Genomic DNA, 25084 nt, shown 5'->3' with positions numbered 1-25084 from the left:
GAACTTTTCTTTGAGCCTCGAATGGTGCATGTTTCAGTTCTGCTATACATCTTTAAAATCATGTTCTTTTGTTGTATTGGGCTTATTAGGTTTCCTTGTTAATTGAGATATCTAATTAGTGAGCTACTTGATAGTTACTGTTGTACCGATTTAGTTCTATTACTCTTCAATGTTTATATTTTCTAATAATATAACCTTATTATAAGTATGTGCAGCTAAACTCGTTATTTTTTTTAAGCTTCTATAGGATATTTTGGGACTTCAATTGGAAGAAAAAAGCAAGGCAGAACTTGCTACTTTACTTACATGGTATTTACTTTACCTTTTTCTCTCTAAAAGTACAAAAACCTTAATATAAATATATACTATTAATTACTGGATGTAATTTTTGAAACATGATCTGAATATAGGCATTGCATTGTGGTTAGCTGCACGAGGTGCTGGAATGTAGATGGTGAGATCTATCAATTGTTAGAAAATAGCACCAACCATCAACAAGAGTAAGCAAGCACATAATTGTTATTAACCTTGACTACTGCTCATTAATCCAACGACACAACATTATAATTTGTTAATTTGTAGTTGGAAGGCAACACAAAAGTTCACATGATTTAGAGTTCCATTAATTCTTGAAGGAGGAGCATAAAAACAAAGCTCTCCTGATAACCATGCATTTCATGTATTTGGAGTGATTGGTAGGTAATTATTAAATGGAAATGTTTATGATGCAAAATGGGTACTAAAATGCTGGTGTGTGGCTGAAGCATAATTGGTGCATACTAACAGAGGTTTATTTTAAAATTCAAGGGGTTTAGAATATTTCTTGCATTAGTAAGTCACTGAGTTGTAAAAATAACATAGCTATACAACTTTTTCCCCCAAGCTTGAACATTGCTTGTCCTCAAGCAACATCTAAACTTAAACTACAATTCGATCTCTAATTTAACACCATATCAAGTATATTTCTTTAATTGAAAAATTTGTATGACCTTGCCAAAATTTAAAAATTTCAATATAAATTTCTACAAATCTAAAGTTCAACCCTTGACTAATTATGCTTCACCCCACAATTTGATTACTCTAACTTTCATTTCCTTAAAGATTTAGAAATTGTAAACTTTGGATATCTAAAAATATTACAAAAAATGCACTCTTATTTGCGAAAATTCTTTTTAAAATCCCCCCAAGCTTGAATCAAACTTAGGTTAGAAAGTCGCAGACTTCGTGTGTTGATACATGCAAAAGTTTTGGCAAATTTTTGAGCTCAAAGGCATCCCGTGGGATTGTGCCAGTACTCTTTTTTTATTACTTTGGGAGATGAGCTCAAAGGCATCCCGTAGGATTTATTGTGCCAGTACTCTTATTTATCTCCATCTTATCTTTTATTTCACTCTTTTTTTTTTCATTTGCATATATCATGAATACACACATCCCTAGGCATTAAATCATACCCATGGATATCCCGATCTTTCTAAATCCATTTTTCACAAACAAGTTGCATTTTCAAAATAAATTTAAATCCTAGGTTTTCATTTTCATAAATCTTTATTTCCACAAAGTTTTTCGCCAAAGTATAGGGTTATTTCTAATTATTCCAAGGGTATTCCTAAAAACTTATAAAAATTCACACTAAAATTTCTAATGTTTTGTCAATCACTCAAATTTATCAAAAGTTTTATTATTTTGCCAACTTTTAACACAAAAATTAAACATGATTTTATACTTTATGCATTTTCAAACAACTAAGTCCAATTATGCAAGACTCTATTTTTCATAACCTCATAAAACATCTTGACAAATTCGCAATTTCAAGCAATTAAGTTCAAAATCACAAATCCTATTCATGGTCAAGTAAAAACAAGGTTATAAATCCTAAATTTTTGAAAAACTGAAAGAAAATAAAAAAATGCAATGCAAAGATACAATTTCTTCCCATCCCCCAAGCTTAAATTAAGCATTGTCCCCAATGCGTAAAAATAAACAAAAGTAAATAGGAAGAAACATGGATTACTCTATTGGCGGAAGGTGGTGGAGGTGCGCCTCAATGCTTAGGTGGAGGATCGGGAGGGCGGCCTCCCCATTGCTCCGTTTTGGTCAACTTCTTCTTCTCACTCCTGTTTTTGAATATTTCCATCAATTTCATGGATTTTGCTTTTTGGGAGCCAAGTTTGTTTTGTCTTGTCGACTTCTCGAGGTTTGTCGGTTTCAGATGTTGCCACCGACTTCTTTTGCACAAATTCTCTATTAACCTGTGAAATTTCTATCATGCAAACTAAATTTTTATTAGGAGGTATCAAGGGCTTATGAAAATAAAATTTTTCTTTCTTCTTCCCAACGGAGAAAGAAAGTTCCCCCTCTTTGACATTGATGTTTGCACCTGCAGTTGCTAAGAAAGCTCGACCTAAGAGAACGGCCGAATGATCATCCGTTTCAATGACAACAAAATCGTCAGGAATTTGAATCTTACCAATTTTGACAACCACATTTTTCAAGATACCAAGTGGAGATCGTGTCGTCCCATCAGCAAGAGTTAGTGTCATATTGGTTGGTTCTAAAGTACACGACTCAAGTTTGTCATAAACCGATTTAGGCATGAGACTAACACTTGCTCCTAAATCACACATTGCATTTTCAATTCTAGTTGTGTTTATAGAGCAAAGTATCGAGAAACTACCCGGATCTTTCATTTTGGGAGGTAAATCGGTAGAAAAGATTTCGCTACATTTTTCATCTAATATCACATGTTTACTTTCCTCTATTGTGCGCTTTTTGGTCAAAATTTCTTGTTGGTCCAGTTTATGCTTCACTAACCTTTGGGGAAAGGGTACAAACCTGAGTGGAGGAATATACTTAGGAGTTTCAATAGATTTTACCTTGGCCGGGTTGGAATTACCCGGTTCTTGAGATTGATTTGATGCCGGTGTGCTTGCATTGAGAGGAGCCGGAGGCGGTTGTGTCTCCTTTGGTTGTTGTTGTTGCTCTTCTATGCTCAGCATCTTCGATCCTTGGTATTCCGTGCCGCTCCTCAAGGTTATGGCATTTGCGTACTCCCTCGGGTTGATGTCGGGCTTGCCCGGAAGTGTCCCTTGTTGACGAGAGGATGAAGATGCTTGTTGTGCTATTTGTGTTTCTAGCATCGAGGTCTTGGTGTCTAAGAACTCAAACTTCTTGGTCAAGTCCCTCAAGGAATCCGAAACTTCCGTGTTGGTGTTCCTTTGATATGCCGTAAAGTCGCTTACTTGGGTCATCAAGTCTTGAATCATCTTTTCTATGTTGCTATTTTGAGAGGTTCCTTGATAAGAGTTTTGGTTGGGCCGGCTTTGGTATTGGTTGGAATTGTTGTTCTCGGTCTTCCACTTGAAGTTCGGATGGTTCCACCTGTTGTTAGGGTTATAAGAATTTGAATTGAAATTATCATTTTGCCTAACCTTGTTATAGATTGGGTCGTTCCTCTTATCTCCCTGATTATAGAACATAGCGTTTGCTTGTTCTATTTCGTCCCCTTCAATAAGGACTTGACACTCGGCGGTGATATGGGTCACCTCTCCACATATGCCGCATGGAGCCTTCTTCGTCATAGATTTGGCACTGTGAATTTGTACCACTTGGTGTTGCAAGGCTTCCATCTGTGCTCTCAAAACGGTAACTTCGTCGACCTTCACCATGCCCGGTGTGGTTTGGGCTCGTGCCCCTCGCTCGGCCGTCCACTCCCGTTGGTTGATTGCCATATCTTCAATCATTGCCATGGCTTGTGCCGGATCCATTCGTGACATGTTACCCCCTGCAGCTGAATTTAAATGAGTTTTAGTTGCTATTGTGCAACCCCCATAAAAAAATTGAAAGAGCAACCACATGTCAAGGCCATGGTTAGGGCACAAGCGTTGGAGCTCCGCCCATCGATCCCATGCCTCAGTTAGAGACTCCCCCTCGGCTTGCTTGAACGTCGTGATCTTTGTTCGGAAATGTTGGGTTTTGGATGGAGGAAAGTATTTTCCTAAGAATAACTTCTTCATGTCGTCCCATGTCTCTATATAGTCACGGTTGACAGTCCTTAGCCACGTTCTTGCATTGTCTCGGAGGGATAAGTGGAAGCATTTGAGTTTCAGGTTGTCTAGCTCATCTCCTTCTCGCGCAAAAGTGCCGCAATGCTCTTCGAAGACCGCCAAATGAGCATGCGGATCTTCATTTTGGGCTCCTCCAAATTGATTTTGGCTAAGTAGGTGGATGAGAGAGGGCTTGATGTCGCGTGGATCTTGGTTGTGAGGGATGAAACCGAAGCGGGGGCCTTGTTGACGGTTACGGCCATTGCCGTTTCCATTATTATTGTGGTTGTTGTCGTGGCTCCTAGGAGATAGTGTTACTCCTCGTACGCGGGAACTTTCATCATGAACGGATTGATCATCTCGGTTGTCATTTGCGTTTCGGTCGTTATGTTCGAAAACCGGATTCTCTACGTGGTTGAAGTTGATGGGTAGAGATCGGGTAGCCATGTTTGAGTATTCTTCGTCTTCGAGATTAAGCGTTCCTAGAGGGGTTCTCCCAAAGCTCATAGAAAGCTGAAAAAGAAGGAAGGTTAGTTCCCAATCAAAAGAAAATAAAATCTGAAATAAATTGTAAAGTAAAAACTTAGAATTAAACTATACTCCCCGGCAACGGCGCCAAAAACTTGATGCGCGCAAAGCGTATGCACAAGTTTCAGTACAAAGATGTACTTTTTAAACCTTCAACACACGTTTGAGTTAAATTGCAAGTGCACAATTATATCAAAGTAGTATTTGAGGTGTCGATCCGCAGGGAGAATGTTTAATTACTATGCTTAAACCTTAGTAGTAAATTTCAGAAAATAAAATAAAGTAAAGTGCAATAAAAGTAAATGAGGGGGGGTTTGTTCTAACAATTCCTAGATTTGGGTTCAATACCCGAATAGAGAGTTTAAAACAATAAAAGTAAATGAATGAAAAAGAATTGATTTGTTTTCAAGATTTAGAGATCTAGGGGTCTTTGGTCTACAATCCCTTGCTTATTCTATCTATTCGGTATTTGTTTGAATTCATGTATGATTTGATGAGGTTTCTAACCTAAAATGTTAAAAAGGGTCACGGTCGTGAATTAATAACGTGCCTAGATAACTTCGGACTTCACGGTCGTTCTTCACCCTAATTATCTAGACCCATTAAGCTCTTGTTAGCCTATATTGACTAATTACTTAATCAATATAGGTGTCCTAAGTAGGGGTTTGACTTCACGGTCGTTCTTCACCAAACCCTAACCCTTAATTTCTATAGTTCCGGTTATAGGTATCAAAGTACGGTCGCTTCTAACCTAAAACCTAAGATATTTGTGTTCATAATTTGGTACTCTCCTCTCATCCTAACTTCTTTGGATCTTTTGCCTAACAAACCGATTCCAAAGCGGGACTACAACGATTTCAAGTACTAAACTATGTAATCAACACAAATGATAAATCACAGAAAATAACAATCAAATCCCATAAAACAATCATAATAAAAACAATTAACCAAATAAAATAGAATTAAACAAGTTCATGCATTGACCTAAACCCCTAGAGAGAGATCTACTCCCTCATGGAGAGATCCATTACAAAAATTGGCAAAGTAAGAAGAAATGAAATAAAGGAAGTAAATACACCCTTTGACAAATCTAAAACCTCTGTCTTGCCGATTTCTTGCTCAGGAAACCCTTCTTCTCCTTGCTTGAAAGCTTTCCTTTTCTCCAGAATTTTATCGCTAAGAATGGTATGTATGTAGAGAGAAAAAATGGATGAGAAAAGAGATGAGGATGGATGTCCTTGATGGATGATAAAACCCCTCTTTTATAGCCAAGGATCATGCCCAATTAAGAGCCTAGGAAGTGGAGTTAGTGGGTGTTATATTTGGATTGTTTCCCCAGGATTGCATTGTCCACATTTGACTGTAAAAACGTGTCCTTGGTGCGCCAAAAATAGAAACCGTGTAATTTTGGCTGTCTGCGAGTTTTGTGCGTCCAACTGACTCCAAATTTCCTTTTTTAGTTTCTCATGTTGTAGATCTTCTTCCTAGCTTTCCAAAAAGTGGTCGCAAGCCTAAATCGGAGTTACGAGTCAAAAGTTATGGCTATTTTAAGATCAGGCTCCAGTTATGCGTTCTGCTACAGTGCGGACCAGGCCACCCGCACTGCTACAGTACCATCCGCACTGGGATCCGCACTGCGTCTTCACCATCTGCTACAGTGCGTCCGCACTGCTACAGTCCATCCGCATTAGGATCCGCACTGCGTCTGAACCACCCGCACTGCGGTTGCATCGAGATCCGCACTAGGCTCGGACTTTTTCTGTGCGACCAGAGTGCGGCTGCATCGCGATCCGTGCGTCCGCATCGATATCCGTGCATCAGCACGGATTTTGATGTATACCTTATTATACCTTTTTAAAATTGGCGCGCGTCCAGAAATCCATCTAAGTACTTATTTTGGCCATATCACAAACCGTGTGTCCGCAATAAGCATTTTTCTTCGGTTTTCTTCATTTTTCTTCATTTCCTGCAAGTTAAACCAAGCAAACGCAGTAACTTGATCCAAGGTGTATTATATTCACTTTATATTCAAAATACAAGATATTTGGTGTTATTTCGTAATAAAAATCAGATAGAATATGTATATAATTTAGGCCTATCACTTTTCATTAAAAAAAAATTATTAAATGAAAGTACCCTTTTTTTTTGAAAAGATACAGGTGGAGTAACAAGATTTGTGAGTATCAAGCTCAAACTAGATAAGAGGTTGCAAGGAGTGAAGCCGCAATGATCCAATGGTGAGGGCAAAATGTTTTCACTGGTAAAATTGTACCAGTATATATTTATAAATTCTGAAAAAACCAGAATTTTTTTGGAAATACTGTGTTGCAAGGTGTTGAATTTTTTTTTTTTGGAAATACTGTCTTTAATATTTCCAAGGGATAATATTTTTGGGTGTATATCAATGTGCAAGTACACGGTGTTGTGTTGTAATGGGTTTTCGACATTTTTTGATACAATGTGTGTTGATTATGCTATGTTAATGCTTTATTCTTATTAAAAGGTTTATGCTTATTAAATGCTTTATGATGTTTTTCTCAATGTGTTTTCTATTGATTTGTAAGATGTGTTCTCAGTTTGAATGGGAATTGGGGATTGTAAAGGAATACTGGGTTGGTACCGGGAGGATTGTCCAATAAAAGCATTCTTGTACCAAAAATAGGAGGCTAGTAATTCCAGGGGTATATCTATGGAAAAAATGCATGGGCCCATTCAAATAATAGCGCCAATTTCTGACCAAGTAGGGCCCACTTTCGCTGGTCATGGATATGCTGGGGTGGGTCCCCCGTAAACTACCCTTGAAAATACTCAAGTGGGTCCCAGGGGTGTCACCCTTGGAAATGTTCAAGTGGGACCCATGTTCCATCCCCTTGAAAATAATCTGGTGGGCTCCACGATGCTCCCCTTGAAAATAATCTGGTGGGCTCCACGATGCTCCCCTTGAAAATAATGTAGACAGTGGCCAAATTTGAAAGTATTTCCAACGGCCCTTTTTTCAAGGGTAGTCTCTTGAAAAAAGTTAGAAAAAAGTATTTCCAACGGTCCCCTTGGAAATACTGACTATTTCCAAGGAGGGTATTATCAACGGTAGCGCTTGAAAATGACAATTTTTGGGCTTTTTTCAAGGGTAATCCATTGGTAAAAGCCATTTTCGGGAGCATGAAAAAAGAGTGAATTCTAGTAGTGAAACTAGATAAAGCATCTGAGAGATTCCCAATTAGACCAAGTCTTCATCACTTGCATTAAATTTTATGGACGTAAATTAGTATATTCACAACATCACAAAAGAAAAGCTTCAGCTATTATTGAGACTTTCCAAAGAAATTTAGTATACGCCAAAGCCATCAAAGTCATCAAACATTGCACTATTAGGCGACGGTGTACAAGAAAATCAAACTCAAAAGATGGAGATTCCCCTTAAATTTTGGACCTTACGGCCTGTTTAAGCCCAACTGGTCACGGTCCCTCAAATCAATAAGAAATGCAGCATTTTTTTATTTATTTTATTTACCATGTTTAAATATTAAAATTACGGAAAGCCTTAGCCTTAGGTGTTAGGTCAGTCTTATGTTACGGTAACTCACCAAGGAAATGTTTCATATACCCCAGTGCCTAAAAGTTCATATTGGTAACATTGGTATACCAGACTTTTGTGCTAGTCCCCAATTTTCCCCATTTAATCTGCTAATAGATTAGAATCAATTCGAAACCAAAACAATCTTCAGCTGTGCAATTAAACTACCAACATTACGAATCTCTCGTTCACACAACCAATTTTCTTTTCTTAACCTAACTTTAGAGTTTACCCCCCACAATTATGCAACAAACTCCATAGTAAAAAAAATATTTGGTTTTTTTTAGTAAATATTGGTGGTGAAGCCACCCAACTATTTAATATTCATAAAAAAATATCTATTCCGGATTTCGAACCTATAACCTCTCACACAAAGAGCATTGCTTTTGCCACTAAATCAAAGACTGGTTCTTCAAAGTAAAAAAAGTTAACTGTAATTGGTGCTCAATTGTGCAACCAACATTGGTATTAAAATTAAGCAGCTAACAGTCTCCCAACTCCAGTTCCCCAAAAATCTCCGGACTAATTCTGTAAACATCAATACTAAATCCTGTAAACATCAATATTAAATCCTGTAAACTAATTAAACAAATCATGTCAAAATTAAACTTTCAATTATGTTTGGTCTCCAATAACTTCCACTTTAACCACCACTTTAACCACTTTAACTACTTTGACTGGGACCACTTTTAAACTTTTGACCAGGACCACATCTAGAAGATCTCTAACAGCTTTTTAAAACAAAAAACTAACCATGACTACATTAAAACTTTGTAAACAAAAATATGTAAAAAATATTCGAGTTTTTTTTTCAAAACTTTATTTTTGAACTTTTTATTCGGAATTTTTATTTTCCAAAATTTATTTTCGAAATTTTTATTCGGAATTTTTTTTCAAATTGTTTTTTCAAATTTTTTTTTCAATTTTTTTTTTCAAAACTTTTTTCAAAATTCTTTTTTCAAATTTTTCTTCAAATTTTTTTTGTCTCCTTCTAGATACTACTTTTAATTATTTTGAATTCTGTAAACCTTACTACATAACTCTGTAAATAGTTTCGTTTAATCATATAAACCGGTAAAAAAAAAAAATTCAATTTTTAAATTTTTTCAATATTTTATTTTATTTTTTAAAAATCTAAAAAAAAATTCGAATTTTTTTTCAAATTTTTTTTCTTTTTCAAATCTCCTTCTAGATACACATATTATCCTGTAAACATACACATATTATCCTGTGAACATACACATATTATTCTGTAAACATACACATATTATTCTGTGAACATACATATTGTACTTGAAATTATGACAGTTGAAAGCGCGTCAGAACTAACCTAAAAAGGGAAGGCTCTTATACACGGAGATTTTCGGAGGACTGTAGCCCGGGGGACGTTACCTTTCAAAGATCCCCCAACTCCAGTCCTCCAAAAATCCCCAAATATTTTCAAAGATCCTGTAAACTAATTCAACGAATCTTGTAAACAAAATTTTTTTCCAAAATTTTTTTTCAAAATTTTTTTTCGAATTTTTTTTAAAAATTTTTCTTCTAAATTTTTTTTGTCAAATCTTCTTCTAGATACTACTTTTAATTATTTTAAATTCTATAAACCTTACTACATAACTCTGTAAATAGTTTCGTTTAATCCTATAAACCGGTTAAAAAATAAATAAATTTTTAAATTTTTTCAATATTTTATTTTATTTTTTTAAATGTAAAAAAGAATTCAAATTTTTTTTTTTTTTTTAAATCTCTTTCTAGATACTACTGCTAATTTTTTTTAATTCTGTAAACCTTATCACATAACTCTGTAAATAGTTTTGTTTAATCCGGTAAACCGGTAAAAATAAAATTCAAATTTTAATTTATTTTTTAAATTTTGTTTTTTTAAATTTACATCTAAATGATATTTTCAATTGTTTTGAATTCTGTAAACATGATCACATAACTCCGTAGATAGTTTCGTTGAATCATGTAAACTAGTAAAAAAAAAATAATCAAATTTTAATTTTTTTTCAAAATTCTATTTTATTTTTCAAATTTTATTTTTCAAATTTTATTTTTCAAAATTCACATAAAGTCCCCCAACTCCAATTATTTTGAATTCTATAAACCTTATCACATGACTTTGTAGACAATTTCATTGAATACTATAAACCAGTAAAAAAAAATCAATTTTTTTATTCTACATTTAGATGCTACTTCAAATTATTTTGAATTCTGTAAATCTTATTACATAACACCATAAATTGTTTATTTGAACACTGTAAATCTAATACATGAATTCAAGTACAAGCATGTAATGTATACAAACTATAAATTATTCACTCAACCTATACATCAGTTCTGGCATCAACCATGATTAAACATCTCCTTGCAATTCAAAATTGAATTTAACCTCTGAAACTTGAGTTGCTTCTTGAACCGATTAATGAAATCATTGGTTCTAGGCTATATATAAAATAAAATAAACCAGATATTTACTAAATTACAAATTATCTAAGAAAATTATATAATAATAATATGATGATCCTATTTACAATTTCATCCAGAAACAAGTGACATTCAAACCTTTCAAATGGATGAATCAAAATAATACAAAATTCTGCTCCAGAACACAAAAAATGGAAATTGGAAAAAAATAATAATAATATTGCATTCGATTCTTCTATAAATTACATGACAAAGTTGTACAACACAATCATCATTGTCACTGACTGATGGATCCCACTACACAATTTTATTTGAACCAAGTCGGGTCCACAAAAAAAAATATAAATTATCCTATGGAGTGATTATTTGCCCAAATAGAATGACTTCCTCCTAACCCCAACAGTTTCAACAATCTCCAAAGTTTTTAATCGGAGCAGTCAAACAGTCATAGAATTTCACCAAATTGGTACTTCAAATTGTAATCTAATAATAGGTCCTGGAGACTAATTTTGGGAACAACACTTGCAGTCAAACAGTCAAACAGTCACTTACAGAAATTAATGTATCTCGGTACCCATAGTAAAAGTACCAGTGTAGCTGCACGTGCTTCATAAATCCTGTAAACATGAAAGATAAAACTTGTCACATAAATTTTTATACATATCATATAAAACATGTAAAACCTATCACATAAATCTTATAAATATGAATACAAGAGATGCACAAATACACATCCAAACAACAACACTGATATAATTACGCATAAGCTTCTAATCATACTCGAGTTCACATCCAAGAGTTGCTTGACCCCGCAAGGCAAAAAATGTTAAATTATAGTTAAGAATCTTACTCTCTCCACAAGGCTATGGCTGTCTGTTGCCATAAAACCAAGAGAAAGAGATAGAGAAGACTGCGGCAACAATGACGTCATCTCCGACGTCTTTTCTAGGTAAGTGGTAGCCCTTACAGCCTAGATTAGAAAACAACTCTTCAGTTCCAATTGATTAATTAATTGAGGTTGGGAAATGAAAATGAACTCAAAGTATTCTTTCCATTCTGATCGCGAGAAACTAACAGTGGAATTCCATCAGGAATCTGGGATTTTCAAAATGAAGACATGGATCAGAGGAGTTCCAATTGATTAATTTATTGGTCGAGCATCTATTCTGAATCTCTGATTAGAAGTTACTGGTACAGTAGAGAAATTCATTTGCAGTTATTTATTTTTTCTCTTACGTATGAATGACAGCTATATTAGATTCCCCATTCTCATTAAGCAAGCGACCAATTGCTTCCTTCTGAGCATGTCTTAAAATTCCAGATTTAACATACTTGTGTTTGCATAAGCCAATCTTCACAACAAATTACTCAATTGGATATATTTAGAAATAATATGTGAAGTAATAGCCCATATACCCTGCACAAGGGTAATCAAAATTATAATTTTCTTCAATCAGAATTTCGCATTGGTCACTTTAAAATTATTTTTCGATGTAAAGATCAAATTCTCCAAATACTAACTATCATTGAAATGTGAAGAACATTTACCAGAATTCCATAATGGAATGCTGAATGCCCACAATGGTCATGATTATGTTATTGATCACAGTGGCGAGAGAGATGATACTTAGTGGCGACAAGGTGAATTTCTACTCGAGAGAGATGATACTTGGCGAGATTTGGAGAGGATACGAGAAGAAAACGCCATGGCCGCCTGAGCTAATCACACACTTCTTTCGATCAGGGTTCTTTGAGTAAATAAAAACTGATAAATGGTCACCGCTATTTGTTTTGTAAAATGTACAATTTTGTAAATGGAGTGCACAATATAGTCAGAAGGAAATTGAAGTGACAAAAGAACAAATTCAAACGAAATGATGATAAATTTTGACCAAAATGCACGTTAGTTTCAAACTAAACCAAAACAAGATGCAAATTTGGAGAAATTAAGGAGCAGCTCCTGTTACCACAATTTCTGAATATATCGACATTAGAGACAATACACATTTCGTTCAGAACAATTGCTTTCTAATTTTCTCAAGCGACAATTCCCAAATCAAAACTTAGGAACAATATATAGCTCATTGTTCATGACCTAAGTAATTAGTAAAGTTACGCACTCGATTAAACTTCGACAAAGAAGAAAGAGAGATAATGAAGTTATAAAAAGGGTAGATCTCGAGAAGCGGGACCTACCTGGAAGTGAAAGTCAGAAGCAAGGTGCATTTTCCACAGAGCGGCAGCAAGGCTTCTTGCTAATGTGGCGTCGGACTGCGAGGGAGACGAAGGCGGAGACTCACCCTCTGTGCTGGTGCCTCCGGTGGGAACACGGCGGCGGCGCAAGTGAGGAGAGGGGTTCATTGTTGTAGAGGGAGATCGCTAAATCTGTAGAGGAAGGAGAGAGAGATCGGAACGAAGGAACGGAGGAGATCTGCGCTGGAGCCTCCGGTGCGAACACGGTGGCGTCGGCGCGAGGATCTCGCCGTGGGGAGGTTGATCGGAGCAGCCATTCATTTTTTTTTCTTTTCCTGCCTTTTTTAATCGGATTTTCAAAATGAAGACATGGATCAGAGGTTTATAAATGGCCGTAGTACCGTTATAGTTCTGTTAGAAAGTGGATAAGATGGCTGCGGGGATTTTATGGGGACTGAGAGACGGGGAATAATACCTTTTCTCTAAAATTAAACTGATCCTGAACTGAAATCACACCAATTACTTGAATTCACATTAAATATGCATTTATGAAAATGAATAATATCTCAATCCTGTCAAAAGTTTTATCCAAAAATGAACATTAATAGCAACCGGCTGGCAAATTTCTTTTTTTTGAAACCTTAACAGTGGCTGTCAAGTATAACTGGCTAGCAAATTTCAATATCAAAATAAACAGTCTAATGACTTTCAACATTTAAAGTAAAAGAAAGGAAAATTATTATAAATGAAATCAACCGAAATTGACAATTAAGAAACCAATTGTGAGTTCATAATGAATCTGAAATCAATTGTGAGTTTATTCTTTGCAATAAATTAAGGATTACTCAATTCAGATTTTATTTCTCACTGACATATTGAATGAAACCGTTAATAAATGAAATGCTAGACCTTGATTTATTTATTAGGAAAGTTAATCTCTTATATATACAAGTTAAGAAATTTAAAATATTTAATGAAGAGATGAATGCATTGTTGCTTTGTACACAGATTTAATGGAAATTTTGAGAAAACGTGTATGATGTACCGTGTATGATTAGTGTTTTTGTAGCCACGAATAAGTCCTATTTAAAATGCAATTGTGAAGAAAAGAACCCCTGTTTTGCATAACGAGAAATGACAAAAATGTATGCACAATTTTCAATCCAATAGATAGATCCCTGCAGAATTTTCAACCCTGATATATGGCCTTAATAAATAGACAAGTCTGGATCACTGAAAAATAATAGTTTTGTAAAATACTTAATAATTGTTAAAATTAAAAAAAAATGTAAAATTTCATGTCCAAGCACATTTCAATATAAATATCATATTGATCGGTTTGGTGATAGAGCTAAATTATATACATATTCGATCTAATTTTTATTACAAAATAACACAAAATATATTGTATTTTGAATATAAAGATAATAGAATACACCTAGAGTCAAGTTACTGCGTTTGTTTAGTTTTAGTTTGTAGAAAATGCAAAAATGAAGAAGAATGCCTAGTATGGACACACGGTTTGCAATACGGCTGCACTAAGTACTTAAATAAATTTTTGGATGTGTGCCAATTTTAAAAAGGTATAATCAGCTATTCATCAAAATCCGTGCAGACACACGGATCTCAATGCAGCCGCACTCTGGTCGCACAGAAAAAGTTTGAACCCAACGCAGATGGCCTAGCTGCACTATAGTAGAACGCAAAACTAGAGCCTGAAATATAAAATAGCCATAGATTTTGACTCGTTATTCCATTTTGGGCATATAACCACTTTTCGAAAAACTAGTGAGAAGATCTACAAATTGAGAAATATAGTGTGAATGTACCTTGGTCACAGACAGCCTAAAAATGTATTTTCGATGTGTTTTTCTATTTTTGGAACTGTTGGCCACGTTTCAAAGGCTAAAATTAGACATGACAAATCTGGAAAAATGTAAAGATAGCACCCACTAACCCCACATTCTAGCCTCTAAATTGGGCATGGTCTTTAGCTATAAAAGAGGGGATCCATTCTCCATTCAAGGCATCTCTTCGCAAAGATCAATATTATCTCTCAAAATCTCTTCTCCATCCATACTTAGAGTAAAATTATGCAATAAAGGAAGCAATTCAAGGAGGATGAAGAAGAAGATTTCAAGAAGAAGGCAAGATTAAGGGTTCTTCATATAGAGAAGGGTATAATCTATTTTTCTATTTAATTTATCTTTATTCCAGGCAATCTTTGTAATGAATCTTTTGTTAAATTCTTACATCTCCATGAGAGGCTAGTTTCCTCTCTAGGGTAGTGTTCGGCAAGCAAGATTAAGGGAGTGCAGCTTAAGGATTTAAGCTTTACTAAGGAGAGAGTGTTCGGTAGAGACAAGATTAAAAATGAAAGCTTAAATATAATAAAATATGTATTGTTTTATGACATGAGATGTTAAAGACCGAACTACCCTTTGTCAAACATGCTCAACTAATTACAGTCAACTATATTACAATCATTCATCTGCGCCACACTAATTCAACTTAATTTTACCAACAAGATGATAATAAATAGTGCTTCCACTGGATACCAAAGAGAACTTCTCTAAACAACACACAACCTTTGCTGTATAATTCTTATTTTCCTTCGTATCTTCTGGTTTATAATTGTCTCTCATTGAAGGACGAATGGCTTAGATTTACTGGAATTAAGGGGATTGGAATCCTCTATATCATAACCTGCATACAGGAAAATTTCAATGCATAAAAAATTGGTTATTCATACAAGAATGAAGTGAAAATGAACATAGAGCCAAAATAATTTTGCTCCGATCATGTGCAGCTATAGTCTCTAACTAGCATCCTTTCTATACTCATCCAATTCTATCTATTTTATCTCTCTACAAAAGTTATTGAAAAGGAACATAGCTACTGAAAATGAACACAGAGTAAAGAAATTTACTTCTACAAAACTATAATGCAGAATATTAGCTAATAATAATAATCCTTGTTTTGTATGCTTTTTTCTGAAAATAAACCTCAATAACATCCAAGTACGAATTATTACCCAACAATCAAATTCAATCAATCATACGCACGATGTTTCTCTGGGAACAAGCCCAGGCAAACAGCACTAAAACCCTCCAACTTAGAGGAGTTATTTGAGAGAAATTTATATTGAAATACGATAAAATATTCAAAATCAAATCTTTCGGTAGCTTGGAGAGCAAGACCCTTCTCAAAGATTGAACAAAAATAGTAAAATGCACCATAGAAAGGGGAGAAAAAAAAAATTCAGAGAATAATACCTTGACAGCTCAACAAGAGAGTTCATGGAGTTTGAGGTGTCAATGAAGAGAGCTTCTCAGTGCAAACGTCTTGGAGCCGTCGGATTGAAATTCCGGTGACTAGATCGCCGTCAATCTTCGTCGGAAATGGTAAGCAATCATCTATGTCACACCCCGCGGCCCAACGAGGCGCGACAGGTGCTTCTGCCGTAGACATACGGTTGCCCGTATGCCTACAAGGCAATTACGATATAATAGAAAATAAAAACACAAACAAACAACCAAACAAACAAATAACATAAATCCCAGCTGGTCAGGTAATATCATACAAACCCGTATCTCGATGGATACGCATCACAAAATGACATAGAGACTATATATATACACAATCAAAACATAACTATATACATAATCTCTAATGTCAAAATACCAGACAGTCTAAGCAGCGGTGAAACCAGGCCTACCGACCTCGTGCCTCTCTCGGATCTGCCGAACCGGAACCTGAAAAATTAACCCAAAAAGGGGATGAGAAATAAATTCTCAGTGCGATAAATTTGCCACATTTCGTTCCTGGACTTGCAATCACAGATTATATTCAAAAATAAAACACAAATAAAGCTCAGATCAGTTTATAATAATATATAAACATGAACGCATAAACCCGACATCAATTAGCCAAATGAAATCACAAATCAGGATTTGTCAAAATGAAATTCAATCACACAATATTTGGTTTAACTCGAGCTCAAAATATCTGGTAGTAACTACAGATGTTCCACCAAATTGGAACTCATTTCGTTCCCACTCATCTGTAGTTACAGGCTTAACCGTTTAAGTAAAAGTCTGGTTCCATTTCATATTCGGAAAATCCATTTAAATCCAATTGAACGTCCAAACGCATTACCCCCTAGGTAATGCCTCCGATACACAAGTCACCCATAACCAAAATCATAATACAGAGTCACTTACCCTTCGTCCCAACCGGTACTGGGAACTGCCGAGGGCCAGACGATCTAAAGCTTTAGAACACTGGGCGTCAAAGTCCATGCATAGACTTTGACAAATCCGGATTCACCCCCTGGGTAACGTCGCCACGATAGGAGACAATAATACCATATCCACCAACCGATGGTGAAATAAATCACGGTGACTTTTAATTCCAAATTAGATCATTCAGATCAACACAAATAATAACCATACCAGCATGCAGATCAATCAGATAAAACAATTCGAGTTTCAATTAATTTGGGCAATGCAATGTATATGCAACACAATTCGATAATGCAATTTAATCAATAAACAACATGTCAATCGAAACACAATTTAATTCTGAATATAAAATATCAAACAAGTCCAGAAACCCCGCACCTGATCGAGTCACGTATCCCTCGCCTATGAATCGGACGTCTCGAAGGATCCGGAAATCTCTTGCCTTACCAAGTTACCACCTATTTTACACGTTTAATTGATTTATTTAATAACCATTATAACCATTCCATGTTACAATTCTTTTTTAGCTTTAGAAAATATAATCATGCTTTACATGTAAAGTTATGTATTCATGTCATGCATTTAGAAGAAATACTTATGCATCCATATCATGCAAATGGGTCATTTAAATCAAACTCATGTTTAGTGGGAGTGCTTTGTATCATGTCATGTACTAGCTTAGGAAAAATATGACCATATAAACATTTCAAATATAATCTGACCAACGAAAAGGAGAACAACAATCAATAATCAAGAAAAATAGCAATCAAGTGAACCAAATCATTTTTCAACTATTGTTAAACTAACCAATTAAATTCATGATATGCTCTGGTCTCAACTTAAGATTCATGCATGCTCATTTTTCTAAAATTACACTACATTCATGTCTATAGGTTGTCACCATACCGATCGATTTGGTTAACCTAGTACCGAGGATATTATTATGAGTTATACAAATTTTGGCATTTATATCAATTTCAATCTATCCCTTTGTATTTGGTCAATACCCATATGTTATGCATGCCTTCCAAACATGAACCATTACCCAATAATTGATCAATACTTGCTATATGACAATCAAACAAGTATTAACAAGATTATCAAGTTTTAGGGTTTAAGGTTTCGAAAACACGATCGAATTGAAAACCTAGGGTTTCGAGAGAAAGAATAAGTAAAGGAAATACCAATCGATGAATCAGAAAGGATTTTCAGACGTCTGCTCGATTCTAACTTCGAATTTCTTGAATTTCCGATCGATTTCCCACAATCCCTCACTCTCTTCTCTCTTTCTTTCTTGGATCGGAGCACACACACACACACACACGAAAGGGGCAAAAAAATATCGGTGGAAAGAAATGAAGAGAGGAAGAAAGGTTTTCATGTGATTTTTGGAAATTTTGCATATTAGACCCTCCAACTTTTAATAATTACAACAAGGTTAAATGTGCATAATACCCTTATATATGGCATGGGTGCCACGTTGTCCTTCCCTTTTTTTTTTTTTAAGTTTTGTAATCTTTGCTTTTAAACCTTTAAAATATCTAATATTACAAAAAAAAAAGTCCAAAATAAATTTAGGAAAATCTATTAAATAAATCTATTAAATATTTTTATTGTAATAAAATTGTTATAACGTGACAATCTATCTCACGCCTAGGGAACCGTTCTCTCAAGAGAGAAGAAGAGAATAGAATAATGAAAAGAAATGAGACACCTCCTTAAGAATCTCAGCTTTTGAGGGCAATTTTGTCCATACACATGTAAATTTGGCCTCTAAGGAGGTCCTAAGGAGGGCCGTGCTCTAAGGAAGCAAAAAGCTGAGCTTAAGATCTGGGTCTAAGGAGATGCTCTTAAGCCTGTGTAAGGATCAGCTGTTCGGCTCGCTTAAGGCCTTAAGGAAGACTAAGGAAGCTAAATCCAATCTGCCGAACAGGTACTAGGGGTTTAGGTCAATGCCTGAACTTGTTTAATTTTATCTTATTCGGTTATTTGTTTTTATTATGATCGTTTTATGGGATTTGATTATTAATTTCTGTAATTTATTATGTGTGTTAATTACATAGTTTAGTACTTGAATTGGACAAGTCCCGTGTTGGATTTGAAAGAACCAATATTGCTAGGATGGGATAGGAGAGTACCAAATTATGAACACAAATACCTTAGGTTTGGATTAGGATCTAACCAATTTGTAATCAAAGCTGGAACTATAGAAATTAAGGTTAGAGACTTGGTGAAGAAGTATTTTAAGTATAAGATTTTATGCTTATTTTTATACTCTTTAGACTTTTAAATTTATAAACCTAAATACTCAAAGAAAAGTTAGTTGCAAGCGCACAACTTATCCTTGTAGTACTTTGGGTATCGATCCACAGGAAAATCAGAAAATGTTAGTTTTTAACTCTATTGATTCGTTTCAGATTTGTGCAAGAAAGTAAAATTAAATGGGGGTTTTGATCTAACAATCTAAGGTTTGGGTTCAATACTCGAGAAGAGGAGGTTTTAAAACAATAAAAGTAAAATAGAATCTTGGTTGCTTTCAAGAATTGGAAGATCTAGGGGCATTCAGTCTACAATCCCTTGTTAATTCTATCTATTCGGTTTGTTTAAATTCATGTTTGATTTGATAAGGTTTCTAACCTAAAGTGTTAAAATGGGTCACGGTCGTGAATTAATAATATTGCCTAGATAGTTTCGGACTTCACGGTCGTTCTTTACCCTAGTTATCTAGACCCATTAAGCTCTTGTTGGCCTATTTCGACTAATTATTGATACAAGTATTTTGGTGGGTTGGATTAATTTTCCTCAAATTTTAGGGCTGTTACCATTCTAAAGAGATATTTGACAATCACATTCACACAAAATATATATCAATACTTAATCAATCTAGGTGTCCTAAGTAGGGATTTGACTTCACAGTTACATCCTTCACCAAGTCCCTAACCTTAATTTCTGTAGTTTTAGTTTAGATTACAAATTGGTTAGATCCTAATTCAAACATAGGGTATTTGTGTTCATAATTTGGTACTCTCCTATCTTATCCTAGCAATATTGGTTATTTCGAATCCAACACGAGACTTGTCCAATTCAAGTACTAAACTATGTAATTAACATAAATGATAAATTATAGAAATTAACAATCAAATCCCATAAAACAATCATAACAAAAACAAATAACCGAATAAGATAAAATTAAACAAGTTTATGCATTGACCTAAATCCCTAGAGAGAACTAGCCTCTCATGGAGATGCAAGAATTCAACAAAAGATTCATTACAAAGATTGGCTAAAACAAAAAGAAGTTAAATAGAGAAATAGATTACACCCTTCTCTAGATAAAGAACCCTTAATCTTGCCTTCTTCTTGAAATTGTCTTCTCCTTCCTCTTGAATTGCTTCCTTGATTGCAGAATTTTATGCTAAGTATTGGTGGAGAAGAGATTTTGAGAGATAAAATAGATCTTTGTGAAGAAATGCCTTGAATATAGAATGAACCCCCTCTTTTATAGCTAAATACCATGTCCAATTTAGAGGCTAGAATATGGGGTTAGTGGGTGTCATTTTTACATGTTTCCCAGATTTGTCATGTCTAATTTTAGCCCTTGAAACATGGCCAGCAGTTCCGAAAATAGAAAAATGAGTCGAAAATACATTTTTAGGCTGTCTGTGACCAAGGTGCATTCATACTATGCTTCTCAAGTTATAGATCTTCTCACTAGCTTTCTGAAAAGTATCATATAACCAAAACGGAGTTATGAGTCAAAATCTACGGCTATTTTAAGTTTAGGCTCCAGTTTTGTATTCTGCTACAATGCGCCAGGCCACCCGCACTGGGCTCGGACTTTTTTTGTGTGACCAGAGTGCGGTTGCATTGAGATCGGTGTGTCCGCACGGATTTTGATGCATAACTCATTATACCTTTTTAAAATTGGCGCGTGTCCAGAAATCTATCTAAGTACTTAGTGTGGTCATATTGCAAACCGTGCGTCCGTACTGGGCTTTTTCTTCATTTTTCTTCATTTTCTACAAATTAAAACCAAACAAACGCAGTAACTTGATCTAGGTGTATTCTATTATCTTTATATTCAAAATACAAGATATTTGGTGTTATTTTATGATAAAAATCAGATCAAATATGTATATAATTTAGCCTTATCAAATTTCTCCAAGCTTCAACATTGTTTATCCCCAAGCAACATCTAAACTTGGATTACAATTCAATCTCTAATTTAACCCTATATCAAGTATATTCTTTAATCAAAAAATTTGTATGATATTGCAAAAATTTAGAAACCTTAATGTAAATTTTTACAAATCTAATGTGCAACCCTTGGCTAATTATGATTCACCCCACAATTTGATTACTCTAACTTTCATTTCCTTAAAGGCTTAGAATTTATAAATTTTGGATATCTAAATTTGTTACAAAAAATGCACTCTTATTTGCGGAAATTCTTTTAAAAATCTCTCAAGCTTGGATCAAGTTTAGGTTAGAAAGTCGCGGACTTCGTGTGTTGATATATGCAAAAGTTTAAAAAAAAAATTATTTTTCTTCGAGCTCAAAGGCATCCTGTAGGATTGTGCCAGTACTTTTTTTTTATTACTTTGAGAGATGAGCTCAAAGGCATCCTGTAGGATTTATTGTGCTAGTACTCTTATTTATCTCCATTTTTTTCCTTTATTTTTTTTATTCATTTGCATATATCATGAATACACACATCCCTAGGCATTAAATCATACCTATGGATATCCCGATCTTTCTAAATTTATTTTCCACATACAAGTTGTATTTTCAAAATAAATTTAAATTCCCAAGTTTTCATTATCGTTAAATTTATTTACTAAAAACTCGTTAAAATTCGCATAAAAAATCTCTAATTTTCCGACAATCACTCAAATTTATCAAAAGTTTGTTTTTGCCAACTTTTAACACAAAAAACTTAAAACATAATTTTTATACTTTATGCATTTTCAAACAATTAAGTCTAATTATGCAAGACTCTATTTTTCATTACCTCGTAAAATATCTTGACATATTTGTGTAAAACATCTTGACAAACAATTAAATTCAAAATCACAAATTTTATTCATGGTCAAGTAAAAATCAAGGTTATAAATCCTAAAAATTCGAAAAACAAAAAAATAAACATGCATGCATAGATACAATTTATTCCTATACCCCCAAGCTTAAATTAAGCATTGTCTCCAAATAAGGGTATTACTAAAAACTCGTTAAAATTCGTATCAAAAATCTCTAATTTTCCGACAATCACTCAAATTTATCAAAAGTTTGTTTTTGCCAACTTTTAACACAAAAAACTTAAAACATAATTTTTATACTTTATGTATTTTCAAACAATTAAGTCCAATTATGCAAGACTCTATTTTTCATAACCTCATAAAACATCTTGACAAATTTGCATAAAACATCTTGACAAACAATTAAATTCAAAATCATAAATTCTATTCATAGTCAAGTAAAAATCAAGGTTATAAATCCTAAAAATTCGAAAAACAAAAAAATAAACATGCATGCAAAGATACAATTTATTCCTATACCCCCAAGCTTAAATTAAGCATTGTCTCCAAATACTTTAATCTAAAACTAGAAAGTAAATAAAAAGAAATATGAAAGCTTAACTTGTGTGAAGAACCGTCATAGAGGCGGAGAGATGACGGTTAGAGGAGAGAGAAGGAACGAGAAGGACTTGAGTTGCCTCCTAAGAAGCGCTTAGTTTTAGGTCTACGGCTCGACCCGTTTTCTTGGACTAGGAGGAGGATTGATTGGGCGGCATTCTTTTGCCACTCCATGCATTGGAATTGCACACGCCGATTGGTTTCCCATTTAGGACATTCTTCATTTCTCCTTTATCCACTTGTTGCAATCTATCGGTCTCAGATCTTGCCACCGATTATGCCTTGCAAAGAATCTTCATTAAAATGCTCCATGTCTTGTTCTTCCTCTTCACGGATTGTTTCGAGTATGAAGTGCTGAAAAAGAATGAAGATGAATTTTTCAAAAAAAATAAAAGAAAGAAAGAAAAAAAATTAAAAAAACCTGAAATAAATCTCTAAAGTAAAAACTGGTATCTATCCGATATTCCCTGGCAACAGTACCGAAAAGCTTGATGAATATTTAAGTTTATAAATTTAAAAGTCTAAAGAATATAAAAATAAACATAAAATCCTATACTTAAAATACTCATCATTTGGATCGACTATTTGGACATTGAAAAATTGCAAAATCAAATTGTTATAATATATTGTAATTTTCAAATGTTGTAAGTGAATCTCTGTTTTGCATAACGAGAAATGACAAAAAATATCTTTGTTCTCTCAACTAAATCACCTGATTCAGTCCAATAGATAGATCCCTGAATAATTTTCGACATGGATATATGGCCTGAATAAATCACCTGATTCACATTAAATATGCATTTATGAAAATGAATAATATCTCAATCCTGTCCAAAATTTTATCCACAAATGAAATTTAACAACAACCGGCTGGCTATTTTCAATATCAAAATAAACAGTGTAGCTAATTATTTTCAACAATTAAAGTAAAACAAAGGAAAATGGTTATAAATGAAATCAACCGAAATTGACAATTAAGAAACCAATTGTGAGTTCATAATGAATCTGAAATCAATTGTGAGTTTATTTTTTGTAATAAAATTAAGGATTACTCAATTCAGCTTTTATTTGGCACTGTCATATTGAATGAAACCGTTAATGAGTGAAAAGCTGGACCTTGATTTATTTTTGAGCAAGGCTTGGGTGCTGTGGATAATATATGTCCATTTGTACTACGGTCTTAAAAATCTATCAATTAAACTTCAAACTTCGATTTAAGTAGCTCAATAAATTGGTTATATAATGAACTTGTAGCATAATTGCACTATTTTCGGAATTTTTTTTACTATTTTTTATGATTTATGAATTATGGCAAAAAATGACTTAAAAATAAAAGAAAATTGTCAATATTTTAGACCATTTTTTGTCATCTTTCATAAATAGTAACAAAATTCCAAAAATAGCAAAAATTGGTATTCTACAAGTTTATTATATAGTCAATTTATTGAGCTACTTAAACCGAAGTTTGAAGTTTATACGATAGGTTTTTGGGGCCATAGCACAGATGACCTTATGCTGTCCATAGCACCCAAGCCTTACTCTTTATTTTTTAGGCAAGTTAATATCTTATATTAACAAGTTAAGAAATTTAAAATATTTCATGAAAGGACACATGCATTCTTGCTTTGTACACAAATTTAATGGAATTTTTGAGAAAACATATATAATGTACCGTGTATGATTAGTATTTTTGTAGTAGTGAATAATCATTATATTTATTAGTGCCATGTATGATTAGTGTTTTTGTAGCAGTGAATAATCGGTATATTTATTAGTACAGTGTTTGATTAGTATTTTTGTAGCAGTGAATTATCGGTATATTTATTAGTACTATGTATGGCTAGTGTTTTTGTAGCAGTGAATAATTGGTATATTTATTAGTACCGTGTATGATTAGTGTTTTCGTAGTAGTGAATAATCGGTATATATATTATTACCGTGTATGATTATTATTTTTGTAGCCGTGAATAAAGATACAAATATCCAAAAAAGTAATTTTTAGTGAATTTGACGTACCCTTTTTTTTATTGATGAAATGCCATTTAGAAATTCAAAAATGAAATTCAAAAAAATTTGTTACAGTGGCCATGCAATTTAGCAGCTTCAAGCACACATTTAATATTTTACAAAAATTGGACTAATTTTTTTAAGATAATAAAATCAACTAAATTTTTATTGAGGACTATATACAATACATTATTATTTTTGTGTCCTAGTCGTATTCTACATTCTTATTTCTGTTTTCAAAATTTAAATAGTCGATTCAAATTATTCAATATGATATCCATATTAAAATTTGCTTGGAAAAAAAATTTTGATTTTTTAAAAAAAATAATTTTACTATCATTTTAAATAGATATAATTTTTTTTTATTTTTGGATGGCTTGCAAATAAGTGACAATTGGATGTATGAACATATGTAACTAGGTACCTAGCTAGAGT

General features: G+C 33.8%; 2 long non-coding RNA genes across 2 annotated transcripts in view; one reads left to right on the top strand and one right to left on the bottom strand.

Moving 5' to 3' along the window:
* The window catches only part of LOC144546059 (uncharacterized), a 46023-nt gene that overhangs the window by 8183 nt on the left and 12756 nt on the right, over nucleotides 1–25084 (top strand). The window lies entirely within an intron of this gene.
* LOC144546372 (uncharacterized) lies at nucleotides 16296–17333 on the bottom strand. The gene is made up of 2 exons (XR_013508754.1): nucleotides 16839–17333; nucleotides 16296–16783 (listed from the first exon to the last, which is right to left on the bottom strand). It is a non-coding gene; the product is annotated as an uncharacterized LOC144546372 (long non-coding RNA).

The sequence above is a fragment of the Carex rostrata genome, chromosome 29 (assembly GCF_964058835.1).
Source record: "Carex rostrata chromosome 29, lpCarRost1.2, whole genome shotgun sequence".
In the NCBI taxonomy this organism is placed as follows: domain Eukaryota; kingdom Viridiplantae; phylum Streptophyta; class Magnoliopsida; order Poales; family Cyperaceae; genus Carex; species Carex rostrata.
This window is presented reverse-complemented; position numbering and strand designations above follow the sequence as displayed.